The sequence below is a fragment of the Capsicum annuum genome, chromosome 7 (genome assembly GCF_002878395.1).
Source record: "Capsicum annuum cultivar UCD-10X-F1 chromosome 7, UCD10Xv1.1, whole genome shotgun sequence".
NCBI classification, from domain to species: domain Eukaryota; kingdom Viridiplantae; phylum Streptophyta; class Magnoliopsida; order Solanales; family Solanaceae; genus Capsicum; species Capsicum annuum.
Window position 1 is genome coordinate 127035890 of NC_061117.1, and position 18473 is coordinate 127054362.

The following is an 18473-nucleotide window of genomic DNA, read 5'->3' on the forward strand; positions in this document are numbered from 1 at the left end:
TATTTTTAACCTTGATACATATGTATTGTGATACATTTGTAATTTAGTGGTTAGTTAAATGAGGAAGTAAGTAATTTTCAATTATTACGGAGAGTAAAATTAGGCATAGATCGTGGAAATGATACATCTGGTTCCATATGCATCACAATGATATATTTCGTAAAATTACTCACTAACCATTAAAAAATCAATCTCACACCAAAATAAATAATTTACATATGTCAGACATATGTTAAATGTATCAAACATTTATAAATAAATTAAAAATATGAATCACTATCACAAAATATATGTCATATGTATCACCAGTATTTCAACAATAAATGTATCATATTGATAATGTATATATTTTGATAGTTGATTAACAACACCAATACATATTTTTCATACCATCATATCAGTGTTACACATGTCGTTTCTCACAGAATAAAATGTATCAATGGTGTACGTATAAATTTTATCACGAAGTTAAATAAAATATCATATGTGTCAATTAAGAAATATCCAACCTAAATGAGGGTGGTGAAACCATTAAATGAATAAAAACATATGCGTCATCCTTAAAATTATGAAAAAAATATACAAGTTCGTGATATATATATTTATTGATGTATTAAATACATTTATTTGATACATATGATTGATACATATGTATATGTCTTGATACATATGTATATATCTTGATACTTATGATTGATACATATAATCCTCTTCCCTCTGTCATTCCTCGGCACAATCACTACCACCTTGGCTACCCTCTCCACTCCTCCGTCGTTCGTCCTCACCACCCCCATTACTTTGGTCGTTATCGTTGAAAATCTAACAACTAATTGTTTAATTTACTTATGATTGATAAATATAATCCACCACCATCACCACCCTCCGTCGTTCGTCCGCACTATCACCGCCGCTTGGCTACCATCCCTCTGCCATTTGTCCTCACCACCACCATCACTTTGATCCTTCTCGTCTAAAATTTAACAACTGATTGTTCAATTTCTCCTTTTTTTTTTAATGGGTACTGACTTAAAAGTTGAAAAAAAATATTGATAAAAGAAAAGTTGAAAAAAAGATTTAAAAAATAATGAAATTAGTGAAGAAGTTGTAGTAAAAGAAATGAAAGTTTTATCAATTGATGATAATTTGAGAGAAATTTTAGGGATGAAATATTTGAAAAAAAGAATCTTCCAAGATAAATAGATTGCATACTTTAATTGGGGAGTAAAAGTAGGGTGGAGTTTTTATTCATATGTATCAAGAGTAACATATAAAATTCGAGATTTTAAGTAATTGTTTAAAGGAAAAAAGACACTCTATAACACTTTTTAAAACAAATAGCCCAAGTTCGATATCTTTTCAAAAAGTGTCCAGTCGGGTATACTATTTCCGCTTTATAACCATTTTCTAATTTGGGTCATTTTGGCCCACGTAGTCCAGATACAGACCATATACAATAATGATACAGTCCATATACAATACTGATACAGTTTTCAACTTGGGTCATTCGGCCCTTAAAAAATATTTCAGTTTTGTTTTCGCTATAAATTTTTTAATTGAAAAAATGTTCTTTTCTTTATTGTTTATAAATAATAATTAAATATAATTATATAAAAATGATATAATTATTTTATAGAATATGTCTCTATATAAGATATATGTATAGAAATTGTATAGTTCTATCAAATATGTATATGTATAAAATATATATAAAAATATATCAAAAGTGTTTAAAATTATATAATTGTTGCATAAAATGTGTAAAAAAAAAAGTACAATTTTGTCTAAATTGTGTATCAAAACTGTACAATTTTCATATAGAATATTATATGTATCAGATATGTATAAAAACGGTATCGAACAAGCCAGCAAATTGAAATGGCTAGAAAGTGAAATTTAAATTCCATGGTCATTTTCATGGAAATAGTTTAATTTGAAGTGCCGTTTGTGTCCTTTCCCCTTGTTTAAAAGGTAAGGGATTTTGGATAAGGAAAAAAGATACTCTATAGCACTTTTCAAAATAAATAACCCAAGTTTGAAAACTTTTCAAAAAATGGCTAGTTGGATATACTATTTCCGCTTTATAGCCTTTCCTAATTTGGGTCATTTTGGCCTACGTAGTCCATATACAATCCATATACATTACTGATACAGTCTATATACAATATTGATACAGTATTCAACTTGGGCAATAAGACCCTTTTAAAAATATTTCAATTTTTTTTTTACTATAAATTTTTTAATTGATCAAATATTCTGTTTTTTATTGTTTAGAAATAATAATTAAATTATATAAAAATGATATATTTGTTAAATAGAATATATATGTATATAAGATATATGTATAGAAATTGTATAGTTCTATCAAATATGTATATGTATAAAATATATATAAAAAATATATAGAAAGTGTATGAAAATTATATAATTGTTATATAAATTGTGTATCAAAATTGTATAATTTTCGTATAGAATATTTATTTGTATAAGATATGTATAGAAACTGTATAGAAGGTGTGTAGAAACGGTATAGAATAAGCCAGTAAATTGAAAAAGGCTAGAAAGTGGAATTTAAATTTCATAGTCATTTCCATGGAAATAATTTAATTTGAAGTGTCGTTTTTGTTCTTTTCCCTTTGAATAATAAAGTCTCTTAGATTTGTGGTTTTGTGTAATTTATCCTTAATAAAATAAGATGAAGGGAGCACTTCTTAGAGCCGTTTGTCATGAATAATTTAGGAAGGAATTTTTAAGTCAAAGATTGTTATGCTATGAATAATAACTCCAAAATGTTGTTCTCCACGCATAATTAATTTATGTGACATTCGTTTTTCTTAGTTTGTTGGAAAAAGTGAATTATATTTTTTTAATATTTAATGTTTTTAAAGATTTTAAAATTCTTATCCCAGACTTAACAATACTTCTTATTATATATAAATGTCATCACATGTTTAAGAATCTATTCTAATGATCCTTGTAGTAGTATGCGTCAAATATTCTTTTCTCTCTCAAACTTAGCATTTGTCGTGTAAAATTGAACAATGGGAGCATATTCTTTTCTCTCTCAAACTTGGCATTTGAGTGTGATAGAAATGGCAAAATCACCTTTACTAGTTAGCATATTTGACAAGAGAGTGTCAGAGATTTAAATGTTATGAATTTACTTAATGGCTTCAAGTTAATATATAATAATAACTTCATCTCTATTAAAATAATTTTAAATATCGAATAAATATTTTAATTTAGATAAAGTTATTGAGTTTTAATTATACTCTAAGAGATTTTTTGATTGGAAAACAAGTTATGTTGGGATTAGTTATACTGAGATTAGTTGTTCTAGGATAAGTTATTCTGATATTATTTTTTAGTGATTGTTTGGTTTGTGGTACTAAAAACGATAGACATTACATCCTTTCTAAGAATAGATAGTTTGTTACAAAAATACTCTTCTCCTTATTTAGCTTAATATTTCATGTTAAATTACTTATTTTGTCCGTAATACTACAAAATGTTGATAATCCTTTTTTTTAAAGGATTCATCATCAAAAAATGTGAAAAAGAATTACTCTCATCTTACATTATTTAGTATCATTAATATTTGGAAAGTTGAATTGTATTTTTTTAAAAAATAAATTTTCAAACATGTTTAACTATATATAAAAAGTAATTTTTTATTTAATAATTAAGCATGTACTAAGTTAGAAAGGAAATGTTAAGATACTTTAATTACTTGTCTATGATAAATTTGTAAGAAAAAATAAAAAATTAAAGTTAGATTAATAATTACAAAATACAAAGACAATAAACCCTTGGATCATTTTTGAATTTGATTGTTTAAATAGTTAAGTTCATATAATTGTTTAAATTTACCAAAATGAACAAAAATTTGTAGAGCAATTAAAATTTAAATTAGGAATAAAATTATCAAACAAATTTAATTAACGACTATCAAAATTCCACGTTCTCTCTGATATATAGTAGTAGAGTAATATGTATATATATATATATATATATATATAGGAAAAGTGATAATTAAAGGATTTGGAGGGTAATTTTGTCATTTTATGACTTTATCCTAAGTTAAAATATGGTGGAATTATTTATACCACCCCTTAGGTGGGATAACTTATCTGGGTACTATTTATTAATCCCGAAATAAGTTCTTCCGAATTTGGCAACCAAACATAGCATCAAAAAATTTATCCGGAACTATATGTTTTAATTCCTCACACAAAACAACCCCTAAAGAAAAAATTACATGCATAGAAAACATGGGCTCATATGTAATGACTTGAAGAGTGAAATTGTGCTTTTATGTGTTTTGACTATTTTACCCTTCTCCGTAGTTGCTACAAATTAATTTTGGGATGCGGGGATGGTTGGCACGACTCCACTGCGATTGGGGGCGATTTGAGAGAGTTTGTGATTTTTAGAGTCTTCAAAAGTTCCATGGTTGACTTCAGTCAATATTTGATGTTCTGAGTGTTGGATGATGATTTGGATTGTTTCATTAGGTTTGGAATGTTGAATTTGGGTAGGCAGCAAGGTCGGTTTGATTCAAAGCCTTTAGTTTGTATTTCGACTCTCTGTTTGAAAAAATAACGAATTATGTCTTAAAGGGGTCCCAGGGGTTAATTTCTTGAAAACAGTTTTTTTTCATAAATTCGACGTCATCATTGAGTCTAAAACATTGAAATTATTCTGGTATCATATATGGTTTGTCTCTATGGAGTCCTGATCAAATTTTGAGGGTCCACTCTGAGCTTGGTAGACTTGCACCAAAATAAACAATTATTGATATCTGGTGTAGCTGTTTAAGCGATCAGTGTTCGCTTAAGCGGCAGCTGCGCTAGCCGCCAAAGCGCGCTTAAGTGGTTGCCGCTTTAGCGGTCAGGCCTCGCTTAAGCGGTAGCTGCGTTCGGCCTAGTACCACTTTAATCATGACCGCTTAAGCGGCAACCACTATATATAAACCCTTTTTCTCAACTCTTTTAATTATTTTAGGGCTTTGAGCTTCTACTTGGGCAATTTTTAGGGTTTTCCTCACCATTTGAGGTTGGGTAAGCTCCAAAACCTTAAGTCCATTTCTTTTTATCGATTTATATCATTAAAACACTCTTTAATCTTAGTTTTAACATGTGATTTTAAATTTTTTTCTGAAAATATTTAAAAATGAGTTTTCTTCAACTTGAATCTCATTTTTAATTTTTTTTTTGTGGGTTTTCAACTGAAGATTTCTTTAACCTTGGGGGTGTATTTTTAAAACAAAATTTTGATTCTACCCTTTTTATTTTTGATCTTGTTTTTTGAACCCATTTAGGACTTAGCTCAAATATGAAAAATATAAGTATCATTAGCTTTCTTTTAATGCAAAAATGCTATATTTGAATGTTGTATTTGATTCTGAGGTCGTTCGAAAGGAAAAAGCTCTGTGTTGAAGTACTTTAGGTTTAGATTTCATCATTTCGGGGTAGGTTATAGCTTAATTTCTCTTAGATTAAACTGGGTAGTTAATAAATATGTAAAGCATGCTATGGGTTGTAGAAAATAACAATGAGGTTTATATTTTGAGATTATTATTACTGATGTATGCCCGAGTAGGTGCTTATATTTTGTTGTTGTTGACTTGTGATATCTGATATTGTGCGTTGCCCTTGTGAGGGTTTTATTTGACATCATTGACCTTATCTATTCATTTAAATTACTTTATTCCACATATAATACTTGTGCGAGGGCTTGAATTATTATTATAGGCCTTATTGAGTTTTGGCTACCTTTATTAGGCTAGAAATGCCCATGTTAGGAGTTGATATGATATTTATGACGTCTTACATGCATTTTTATTTCGATGGCACCTATTAGAGTTGATAATCATGAATTGTGGACATATTGAGTTGATTTCTAGGATCACTTATATACGTAATGAATGAATTAGTTATCTTTATACTGATTTGATTATGAGCATTACATCCTCATTCCATATGTATATATATATATATATATACACATTCATTAGATGTCGGTACGGTTAAAAAATACTATTTTTGAAAGAAAATGAGATATTTTTATAAAAATCCTCACTATGAACATGAGCATGGGAGGTGGGTTGAGATTTGGAATATGAGTTATAGTATATGAGTTGTGAACCCCCATGGGTCCTATCTTAGGAGTTTTGTACTCAGTAGATGTATATAGAAAGTCATATGATGACTTTCACTATTCATCCCTTTATCATCGTGTTGCATTTCATATGCATCTTTCACGATTCTTTTACTTTTCTTGATTTATGTTTAACCTTTGTACGTTTTTCATGTATATTTGTGTTGTTCTCATTTTAGTGTTTGTATTAGAACTATTAGCGGAGATGGTTTGAGCTACCATTTGGGAACTATTCTGTTTGCAGGTGACATGCTCATAGTTTACTTTACTTATGTTATTTTATTCTTTTCTCAGTCGGCCTATGATATCTACTGAGTACAAGTGAACCATACTCACTCCTACTGCGCTCTCTCGGTGCAGATTCTAGCTCGAGCACCACACGTAGAGGTTGAGTTTGTGCTACTGAGTTAGTGACTTTCTGAGGTATTGGAACGCTTTAAAGTTCAGAGTGGATTTTTTTGGACCTTATCCTATCTTGATTTATGTCTTTATGTCATTTCTATATACAGGCCATATATTTTTAAATTTAGCTAAGCATTAGATGCTTTCTTATTTGTGACGCCAGATTTTGGGAGTTTTATATTACTTCTTCAGACTTTTGCTTTATTTATGTTATATGTTGGTCTAACTATGTTGTAGAAGTCTCGCGTTGCTTCATTTCTTATTATGTTGATATTTTCTTTCAATTTTGGGGGATGGGCTTACTTGTCAAGGTTGGGATATGAAAAGTGCCATCATGACGTTATTTTCGGGTCGTGACAAATTGATATCAAAGTCAAGCTTCACCAGTCCCATATGTGTAAGACCGGAATGTCTAGTAGTGTCTCATAGATCGATACTTAGATGCCTGTATCTATATTTGTGAGGCTATAATATATCTTTTGGAAAAACTTCTCTAATTTGATTTCTTGCTGTGTGGGTTATTCATAACTAATGTATTAACTTGTATCCCATTTTTTTCTACATCGATGGTGAGGACTAGGTACGGAGAGGTTAGAGATGCTGAGCTGACACCCGATATGGGAGCCTCAATTTAAGGATGAGGTAGAGGTAATAGTTAAACTAGAGGTAGAGGACAGGCACAGGAAGCTGCCTCGGATAGAGGACATACTAGGGAGGCCTCTTACGAGCCTAAGGTTGTGTATTCCAGGAATGATTATCAGATAAGAGATGCAAGGCCAACTTAAGTTCCATAGATTTCAGCTGACACCCCAGTGCTTCAGGGTTTTTTGGTTTGTTTTTTGAGTGATTTAAAAGGTTTTCCCTAGAGTATATCCGGTATTCCTCAGACTTTGAGTGATATTCCACTTTTAGTGTCGGCATATACATATGGTATTCGTACTTCTAAGGTACAAGCTTCATCTATAGTACCCCATGTATGGACTCTTTGCCTGTAAGACTTACTATTCCTCCAGCTGCTTTAGGTGTAGCCATGTCTTCAGAGATTAGAATAAATTTGAGAGATTTATTTGTTTGGGTCCGCCCAAGTTTAGTGGAAATATTGGAAAGGATGCCTATGAGTTTTTGATTGATTGTCAGGAGAAGTTACATAATCTTGGTTCCCTTAAGTCTCATGGAGTTTCTTATACTACTTACAGTTGACGGATGTGGCTAGGGATTGGTAGAGGTTGCTTGCCAGTTGTAGGCCATTAGGTTTCTCCTGTTGTTGCAACTCAAATGCATACGCAAGTGCACGCGATCGTACAAGTAATATAGTGACTTAGACAGTCAGATATCGTTCCCACGAGGATTAAGCAACTAGAAATTCAACCAACTTTTAGTATTATACAATGAGTTATTAAGTGTTGCAACGTATTAAGATTATTTGGAATTTAAGAATAAAAATGTAAATTAATAAATAAGAAATAAAAATTTGTGACAATCGCAAAACAAGCATGATTTTAAACAGTAATGATAAGAATTCCAGGGTTGAGACATCTCGAACAATCATACAAGACTCTATTCTTATCGCAGTCTAATTGGTTATCGGGTTGTTGATTCACAGGGGTTGTTGATTCGATCTTCGCTCCCGATCTCAAATCTTCTATCTATGGAATATTGCAACTACCACTCCCGCAGAGATGCAACCATTCATCTAGATTCATAAAGTTATCTTCTTGCAATTGAACCAAGCAAGACTTCTAGGTATATCCCTATCCTAGATGCTAATCCAAACCCCTTATTTCATAAAAGGATAAAAAACTTGCTTCTTAATTTCTTCATTATATCCTACGATTCTCCTCCCGGATTCACACAAAAATATAGATTTATTTCAATGGTGGCCACTTATCAAAATAGTAAGCTCAAGAAATTAAGAACAATCCAGATGATAATCCAAAGAGAAACTACGATAAAGAATAGCAAAGAGTAATCATGTTCTTGGCGTCAACCCCAGAACAAGGGTGTTTATCCACTCATGTTTGAATTCAACATCCAAAATAAATAATTAATCATACCAAGATGAAATGTTGAAGTAAAGAAGTTCAAAAGAATGTCTAAGAACCCTAAAAGAGAGAATTTTTTGCTTTTCCGCCGCTGCTATGCTTACCAAGAGTGGTTGAAATTTTATTCACATTTTTCTTTTATACTGGGCAAAAATTTTCCTTAGGGTGGACTCTACCATGAATCGCATACTTCATCTCGGAGCACTAGAGCGTGCATCGTACGGTGTATTCTATAGCATTAGAGCGTGCGTCTCTTGCTAAACGCATGCACGCACACAATGGAATTTAGTACTTCAAATATTTCTAAGGCATTGGACCACTGAAGTGGAGCATGCGACTCACGCAAATCGCATGCTCCCACTGGAATTTTTCTCTAAAAATTTAGTTAAGGCACACAACCCCTGAACTGGAGCATACGACGCACGCAAATCGCATTCCCCCATTGGAAATTGTCTTCACAGATTTATCTAAGGCAAAAATTCCATTCCTTTCAACTCGTGGCTCTGCTACCAAATCCAACTCTCCGAACATGCTTGTCGACTCCTTTCAGTGTCTGCAATACTCCAATTAATCAACTCACAACGTCAATTATCACGTGCTTCCTATTGTGCATCCAATTTAGCAAAAACACATCAATAATTCATCCTGCGTCACTATCATGTCCATTAGCTCATATCATGCAATTGTACACTAAACACAACAAAAATACACATTTTAGCTCATAAAACTAGGACTATTATGGATGAATATTGGTGCTCGGACATATAAATACTCCCAAGATCACTACCCCACACTTAGAATCTTCTTCATCCTCGAACAATCACAAACATAATACCTAATTAAGCTTCACATCACAACATTAAAGTTATGCTTGCGTTGGGCACTTACAACTTATAACAATGACTCATCTTAAAACATGTCAAAAATACTTTCGTGCACATGAACACAGTGTTTCAAATCACATCATCTCAATAGTGGCATCTGAATCATCGGCAAACTTAACCAAACAACTCAATCAAATAACAATAAGTAATACGAACTTTCATCCGCATACACCCTCATTACAAGAAAGTTCCCCATACCACTCACAATTTTTCAACATTTCTCATGATGGGAGTATTAATATTCAATCACTTACTCTCAACAAAGAATTTCTATATGGTAGACAATGAACTATAGGCTTGTCCTTAGTGTACTACTCCACTAATAGTCGGATGTTGAAATATAGGATCAATTGGGTCTTTCATGGTTGTAATGTAAGATAAGGGATGGGTAGGAACTATTTAGGAAATAGTGACTAATCTCCCTAAGCACTTTAATACATGTCAATCTTTAATCGAACTCACATTCCATCAACCCAATTTTCGCTTCATTACCTTCACACATCTTTCGTTTTACCCCAACTTTATTAAGCATATTAACAAAAACTTATGGTAGGAGTATTTTTATTTTACATCACGATTCAATTCTCAGCTCTTCTTCACACCCATTTACTATTACGCACCCCTATCATAGCCACCCTTAACAAAAGCTATTTGCCTTGGTTAAGGTGCACAATGTCTGAAATAGACCAGGGCCAAGATAGGTTCATTGTACCAAAAACTAGGCTACCAAAAATTGAAATTCCTTTCAAATTTTCTATAACTCCTAACCATCACAATTAAACACACAAATAACAACTTCTTTAGGGCTTCACTTTCACCTTTCTCCTACTTCAATTCCACACTCCCTACTCATTTTATCATTTATACTAAAGCGCTTAGGAGATATGGATCGAATCAAGTTCTATCAAAGAAAGGATTTAGGCTACATATAAGGCTACCAAGGAAATTAGGCTATAAGCTCAACGGGGCTAACTAGGGATACGCATAAGGGTAGGTAAATAAAGTCTTAACAATTTGGCTACAAAGAAATGCCTAAATCACTTCCTACACCTAACACCCTTTATTTCGCTTTGTAAACACACCGGGAAAGTTCTATATATGTAGAATATAAACTAGTACTCACTCTCACAGTGCATGCAAGGAATCAAGTAGAATCCTTATTGTTCCCGATCTTGTTCTTTGTCAAATTCAACATGAAGCCAATCAAATCGCATTACACCTATTGAAATTTAACATCTAAAAATAACTCATTCTTTTCTTTTTGTTCCCAAAAACCTCTGTTTAAAGTCACAAAAAAAAAAATCTGGCCCAACACAAAGCTCAAAAATCATAATCAAGTTCTTATTGATTCTCAGATTCTAAAGAATACTCCCCTTAAGACAGTTATCATCCATCTATCATAGGGGAGGACAACTAACTATGAATGAATTGCCAAGGAGGGCAAAAATAAATACGTTAAACTAAAATTACCAAAGAGGGTGAAAATAAGGCAAAAATAAATACTTTAAACTGAAACAATACATGAAAAATGCCTTTAGGGCAAATTGCATCATACTTTTAACTTATCAACTTACAAACTATTACAGACATTACATTTTGAAAAGCTAGAAAATCGTCTAAACTAATCAAAACGAAAACATAGAATAAAGATAAAATTGTCCTAAAAGCATAAAACAAAGGAAAGCAGAAGGAATGAGAAAATTCCACCACCCCACACTAAAAAAGGAAGCACTGTCCCAATGCTTTCAAAATAAGCATAGTGTGAAGTAGGGAGGGACTCCTTCATCATATGTCATCATTAGCATCATCACTCGAGTCCCAATCATCACCAGAATTATCTCCGGAGTCAAACTCATTCTCAGAATACTGCAACCATTGCTCCTCATTATAGGAACGTCATTATCACAAGGATCCATCAAATTAGTACCTATCAGTAGCATGGTCCTCGCATGATGACCAAGTGGATAGTCCAACTCCACTGCTCTAATATCTTACAAAGTAGCAGGGCACCCCTAATCTAGAACTACAGTATCTATAGCCCATACATTCGAGCAATGATCTCATCTATCCGAGTTTGACTCTCGGGAATAGTCAATTCAAACATAGACATCGCTCCCCTTTGTACGAGATACATCAATGGGCTTCGTGCTTACTGGAGGCAAATAGTCCAGGGCCTTTTATTCAATGCCTTTATTTCATAGAAATCTAGTCAATAGGCCCCCAAAACTATACCTATTCTCCGGACGAAGTCATGCCTTCTTCATACTCCAAAAAATAACATTCTCGATATTTACCTGAATATCACCCCGCATCAAAGCATAGATCAAGCTAACCCTATCACATGTCACATTGGTCATATAAGTCACCTGATATAGATATGCATAGACAATCTTAGCCCATATTCAGGCCTCACTGTTCATGTGACTGAACGGTAGTTTGAGGTGAATACTGCTTCCCATTTTTGTGTCCACCTTACAGTTGAACGAGTGCCATATAACAAATGGTGAATGTGAGCATATGGTGGTTCAACGTACATCAGATTAAGTGGCTTAGGATCCATTTCTGGCATCCCAAGGAGTGCATTTAATGTATGAGCATTAAAGGTAATGACCTGGCCGCCGATTTTTACTTTAAAATCCCTGTCGTACGGGTCCCAGTTAGTATAAAACTCACTAACTAGGCTCAAGTTACACTCAGCAGGGTTGGTCAAACAAGAACTACAGATGTAACCCTTCTATTTTGTGCACCATGCTAGAGAATTCCTTCAGTAAATTTTCCCTGTTGATGTACTGAGCTGCAATGTACTTCGTTTCATCATGAGTTGTGTACAATTTGTGTCCCGACTCCAATACCCCTCTAATACCATATATTCTTGGTACATTATATGGAATCATCTAAGGTTGAGATGTACTTGTACCTTGTTTATTTCTTTGTCGAGCTTGCTTAGAAGATCCAACCTTAGTTTTTCCTTTCTGTTGGCGATTTGACATGAGACCTCTCGTTTATTTCCTTGCTCCCGTGTTTCTTATTCCTAAAAGCTTAACCAAAAACAACAACTAACGTAAGAAAAAGTAGGTTGCCTCTCACTTAGCCCCTTAGTTTTGGTCGTGGCACGATATATTTTTTTGTATTTTTGTTATCTTTTTTCTTTCCTATAACTAAAACAAACATTAATTATGCTATTACATTACATTCGTGGGTTGCCTCCCACGCAGCGCCTTATTTCATATCATGGCACAACTCAGCTCAGCCTCACTCATCCGCAAAGGTGATAGACACATTGTGCTTATCTTCATGATTTTCCTAATAATGCTTCACACGTTGTCCATTCACCAAGAACTTCTTAGTCTTCTTTTTATTCCATAGCTCTACTACTCCATGAGGCATCATCTGCACCACCTCAAAAGGCCCAGACCATTTAGATTGTAATTTTCCCAGAAACAACTTTAACCTTGAATTGAATAGCAAAATAAGTTATCCAGGTTCAAATACTCTGTCCTGAATTTGCCTGTCACACCATCTCTTGGTTTTCTCCTTGTACAACTTGGCATTTTATAAGTGTGGAGACGAAACTCATTAAGTTCAACAAGGTGCAACAATCTCTTCTCTCTCATGGCCTTCATCATAATATTCAACTTTTTAACGGCTCAATAATCTTGATGTTCGAGCTCTATAGGAAAATGACATGCTTTCCCGTAATTCAAATGATATGGAGAGGTTCCAATGGGCATCTTATAAGCTATCTGGTATGCCCATAATGCATCATCTAGATTCTCAGCCCAATCCTTTCATTGCCCATTAATAGTCTTCTATTATATCTGCTTTATCTCTCAGTTGGACACCTCAACTTGACCACTTATTTGTGGATGATACGCAGTGGCCACCTTATGCCAAACACCATATTTAGCTAAAAGATTTTTAAACCAAGTGTTAATAAAATGTGTACCTCCATCACTGATTATAGCTCAAGGAGTGCTAAATTGGGAAAATATGTGTTTTTTCACAAATATTAATACCACTCTCACATCATTAGTCGGACAATCTGTAGCTTCTACCCATTTAGATATGTAATCAACTACCACTAAGATTGATAAGTTATCATTTGATGGTGGGAATGGTCCTATAAAATCAATCCACCAAACATCAAACACTTCAAATTCAAATATGTTGTTTAGGGGCATCTCATGACGCATTGAGATTGTTCCTAACCTCTAGCATTGATCATAACTTTTTACGAAAGCTACTACATCTCAAAATAATGTTGGTCAAAAGAAATCAAATTGCAGTACTTTTTAGGCTGTTCTTTCACCTCAATGATGTCCACCATATGGTGATGAATGACACTTTTGTAACACTTGTGTGAATTCAGCTTTCAGAACACATCTGTGTATAATTCCATCAGGACCCTTCTTGAAAAGATACGGCCTATCCCATATGTAAGCATAAGAATCATGAAGCAATTTCTTCCTTTGTTGAATTGTAACTTCAAGAGGATAAAAGTCACTCACCAATAAATTCACAATGTTTGCATACCAAGGAACTTCACACTCCTTTATAGATAATAAATTTTTATTCAAAAACTCCTCCCAAATGTAGAGAAAGTTATTACCAACATAGTAATGAGTCTCTAACCTTGACAAATGGTCTGTAACTTAATTTTCTGCTCCTTTTTTATCACGAACCTCTAAGTCAAACGCTTGCAGTAATACAATTCACCAGATCAATCTAGGCTTTATATCCTTTTTATTAAAGAGATACTTAATGGTTGCATGGTCTGCGTGAACAATAACTTTTGTGCCCACCAAGTACGCTCTAAATTTATCAAATGCATAAACCACCGCTAACATCTCCTTTCCAGTGACTGTATAATTCATTTGAGCATCATTCAAGACTTTACTAGCATAGTAAATAGAGCGAAATACCTTGTCTTTTCTTTGCCCAAAAATAGCTCCTACAGCCACATCACTAGTATTATATATCAATTCAAATGGCAACTCCCAATATAGAGAAATCAAAATAGGAGCTTCTATCAGCTTCTGTTTCATCTTCTCAAAGGCTTCTTGATAATCTGCCCTAAAATTAAACTTGGCCTCTTTTTCTAACAATTTACACATCGGGCTTGCAATCTTCAAAAAGTCCTAAATAAAATGCCTGTATAAACCTGCATGTCCCGAGAAACTTTACACTCCCTTGACTGTTACTAGATGTGGAAGCTTTTTTATCACTTTAATTTTCGCTCTATCTACTTCCAGTCCTTTACATGACACTTTATGGCTAAGGACTATTCCCTACTTTACCAAAAAGTGGCATTTTTCCCAGTTCAGCACCAAATTTATCTCTTCACATTGAGCTAGGACTCGATCAAGATTCTGCAAGCATTTATCAAAAGAATCACCGTAAATAGAGAAATCATCCATTAATACCTTAACAAATTCTTCAACCATGTCATAGAATATTGCCATTATGCATCTCTGAAATATTGTAGGTGCACTGTAGAGGCCAAAAGGCATGTATTTGAACGCATATGTGCTATATGAATAAGTAAAAATAGTCTTCTCTTGATCCTCGGGTGCAATGGTGATCTGATTATATCTCGAGTAACTATCAAGAAAACAATAATACTCCTGCCCTGCCAACCTATCCAATATCTAATCTATGAATGGGATAGGATAGTGGTCCTTTCTTATGGCTTCATTTAGTATTCGGTAATCAGTATAGATTCTCAATCTAGTCACCATGCAAGTGGGGTTTAGCTCATTTGCTTCATTAGTAACCACGGTCATCCCACCTTTCTTTGGGACACAATATATTGGGCTTACCTATTTACTGTCTGAAATTGGATAAACAATTCTATTATCGAGCTACTTGATGACCTCTTTTTGCACCATGTCTTTTAGAACTGGATTCAACCTACGTTGTTGCTGCACCTTGGTTTGAAAACTTCTTTCATATGTATCTTGTGCATGTAAAAAGCTGGATTTATTCCTGTAATGATAAATATTTGCCACCCAATCATCTTCTTGCTTCTTTACAGGACTGTTATTGCTTTCTTTACCTACATATCAGATAAACCTTCAGACAAAATAACAAGCAAGGTATCATTTTCACCAAGGTAAATATATTTCAAGTGAGGAGAAAGAACCTTAAGCTCTAATTTTGGATCTTCATAAATTGAGGCTTTGGGGGATGGCGCAATTGGCTATTCAATGGCTCAAATGAAAATTTTCTTGTTTCAATGACCACTTAATTCATAACTTGAATTAACGCCAATGGCTCCACATCTCCATAAAGATCACGACCCATCAAGGCTCACTCTAATCGATCATCTGACAATATCAGCCTCCAATCAGACTCAAGATCTATAACGGATATAAGGGACAACTCCTCTTATATAGCTGGCAATTTTAGCTCCTTATACACATCAAAAACCTTTTGTCATGCACTCTCATTTTTATCTTCCCTACTTCTACATTAATTAATAACTGTCCTGTTGCTAAGAAGGCCCATCCTAAAATAAATGGGATAATCGAATCATCTTCAAAGTCTAGAATTACAATGTCCACTGAAAAAAATTAATGATCCCACATGCATTAAAACATCTTCAATAATACCATCCGACCTAGCAAGGGACCTATCTGCCAACTGCAAAATAATAGTAGTGGGTTTGGGACTCCCAAAAACCATCTTTCGGTACCATGATGTAGGCATAAGATTTATGCTAGCTCCCAAATCATAGAATCAATGAGTACTAATGGTTTGCCCAATGGTGATCTACAATGTGAAACTTCCTAGATCCTTCAGCTTCGTGGGCAGTTTGTTTTAAATCTTGGATGCGCACTCCTCAGTAAGTGCAACTGTAGCATACTCTGTCAACCGGTTCTTATTTGCCACAGTGTCCTTTAGATATTTTGCATATTTTGGAACACTCTGCATAATATCAACAAGAGGAAGATTTACATAAACGTGCTTTAAAAGATCCAAGAACTTCTTGTAACTTGCCTCCTCTTGATGATTCCTATGTCTTTGAGGGAAGGGTAAAGGTAAAGTCTTCTTCTTCACTTGAATTTTATCACTTACAACTTTTTCTTTAACGTCTTTAGAATCATCATCATTAGTTGTAGGACTAACCTGCTTATGAACCGCCTCCTTTAACTGCAACCCAATCCTTGTTGTAACTGCATTTACCTTCTTAATATTTGCCTCTGTATCTCTAGGTAAGCCTCTTTGCGGTCTTGTATTTTGAGCTCCTACAATCTGACTGAGTTGCAACTCCAAATTTTTAGTAAGCAACTGCTGACTCTTCAACTCTACTGCAAATTGTGCTTGTTGACCAAAAATTTGCTTTATTATATCCTCCATACTACTTGATTGATTAGCAGCTTGATTATTCTGAACTAGCTGTTGATTTTGTTGAAATGGCCCCTTATACTAATTAGTGTTTTGTGCTAGATTTTCACCCCATGAGAAACTGGGATGGTTTCTCTAGTTGGTATTATATGTATTGCCAAAATTCTGTTGTCCCTGATGATTTGCATTCCCCACATAGTTGATAGAATCTAGATTAGCCATACAAGCATCTGCTACTTGCTCACTACTTCCACAAACCTCACACCAAGAATTTTCCCGTTGGACTGCATTAGCTATAGCTACTGCTTGTGGAACCCCTAACTTTATGTTATTAAGCTGAGTAATCATATGATTTTGTATTATTTTAATATGCACTTGTAATACAGTAAACTGGTTTACCTCCAATATCCCTGCAACCTTCTTAGGAAATCGAGTCATCATGCCAATCAGGATTCCCTTGTGAAATCTGACTCAACAGTGTGTATAATTCATCATAAGTCTTTTCAAGAGCCTGCTCACCTGTTGCTGAATCCAAGAGAATCTTGGTATTTGGCTCTAGTCCCTCAATAATGGTATGAACAAGAACATCATTAGACTGATGATAGTGAGGGCAATTTCTGAGCATAGCCTTAAATCTCTCCCAAGCTTGGTAGAGATTCTCTCTTTCTTTTTGTTTGAAACTCAGAATCTCACTTCTCAATTGTGCAGTCTTCCCTTATGGAAAGAATTGAATAAGTAATTTCTAAGCTAAATCTTTCCATGAAGTGATGGAGAGTGGTGGTTCAGCATGTAACCAGCTCTTCGCTTCCCCAATTAAAGAGAAAGGGAAGAGTATCAATCTGACCTAATCAGTATTCATCCCTTCAGGAATGTAAGTATCGCTTATTCCTAGGAAGGTCTGTATGTGCTGCTGCGGGTCTTCATGTGAAAGGCCAGAGAATTTCCCTACAAAATTCAACAATTGCACTATATTCTGCTTCAATACAAATCAACCACCTGGCTCGGGCTTGCAAATACTGTTAGTCATATGGTTCGTGAGTGGGATTGCTACCTCACAAATAGGTCTAGCAGCTGGTTTAACAGGAACAACAGGGATAACCAAAGCTGGGAAATTTTTGGCATTTGGATCGATAGGGCCATTTGGATCAATTTGATGAGCCATTTGAACACGTTGATTTGGATATTAAGCTCTTAGTCTTTGTTGAAATATCAGTTCTGGTTCTGCAAAAAGGCTCTACCAATTCTTTATCTCTCGCCAGTCCTGTAATCAGCTAATCCTGCAAAAATTCAGCCGCTAAGATCAAGCCGTTAACACTTAAACTTATAATCAAAAAACCAAAAATTTAGCAATTTACTAATTATACTAGTCCCCGGCAACGGAGCCAAAGACTTGTTGCTACTCAAATGCATACGCAAGTGCATGCGATTATTCAAGTAATATAGTGACTTAGACAATCAAATATCATTCCCACGAGGACTAAGCAACTAGAAATTCAACCAAATTTTAGTTTTAGACAATAAGTTATTAAGTGTTGCAAAGTATCAAGATTATATGGAATTTAACAATAAAAATGTATAATTAATAAATAAGTAATAACAATTTATGACAATAAAAAAACAAGCACAGTTGTAAATAGTAATG

The 18473-nt window shown here is 34.0% G+C and overlaps 1 non-coding gene across 1 annotated transcript; it reads left to right on the forward strand.

Moving 5' to 3' along the window:
• Positions 1-17427: 17427 nt before the first annotated feature.
• Positions 17428-17534, forward strand: LOC124886182. The gene has a single exon (XR_007043268.1). It is a non-coding gene; the product is annotated as a small nucleolar RNA R71 (small nucleolar RNA).
• Positions 17535-18473: the final 939 nt, after the last annotated feature.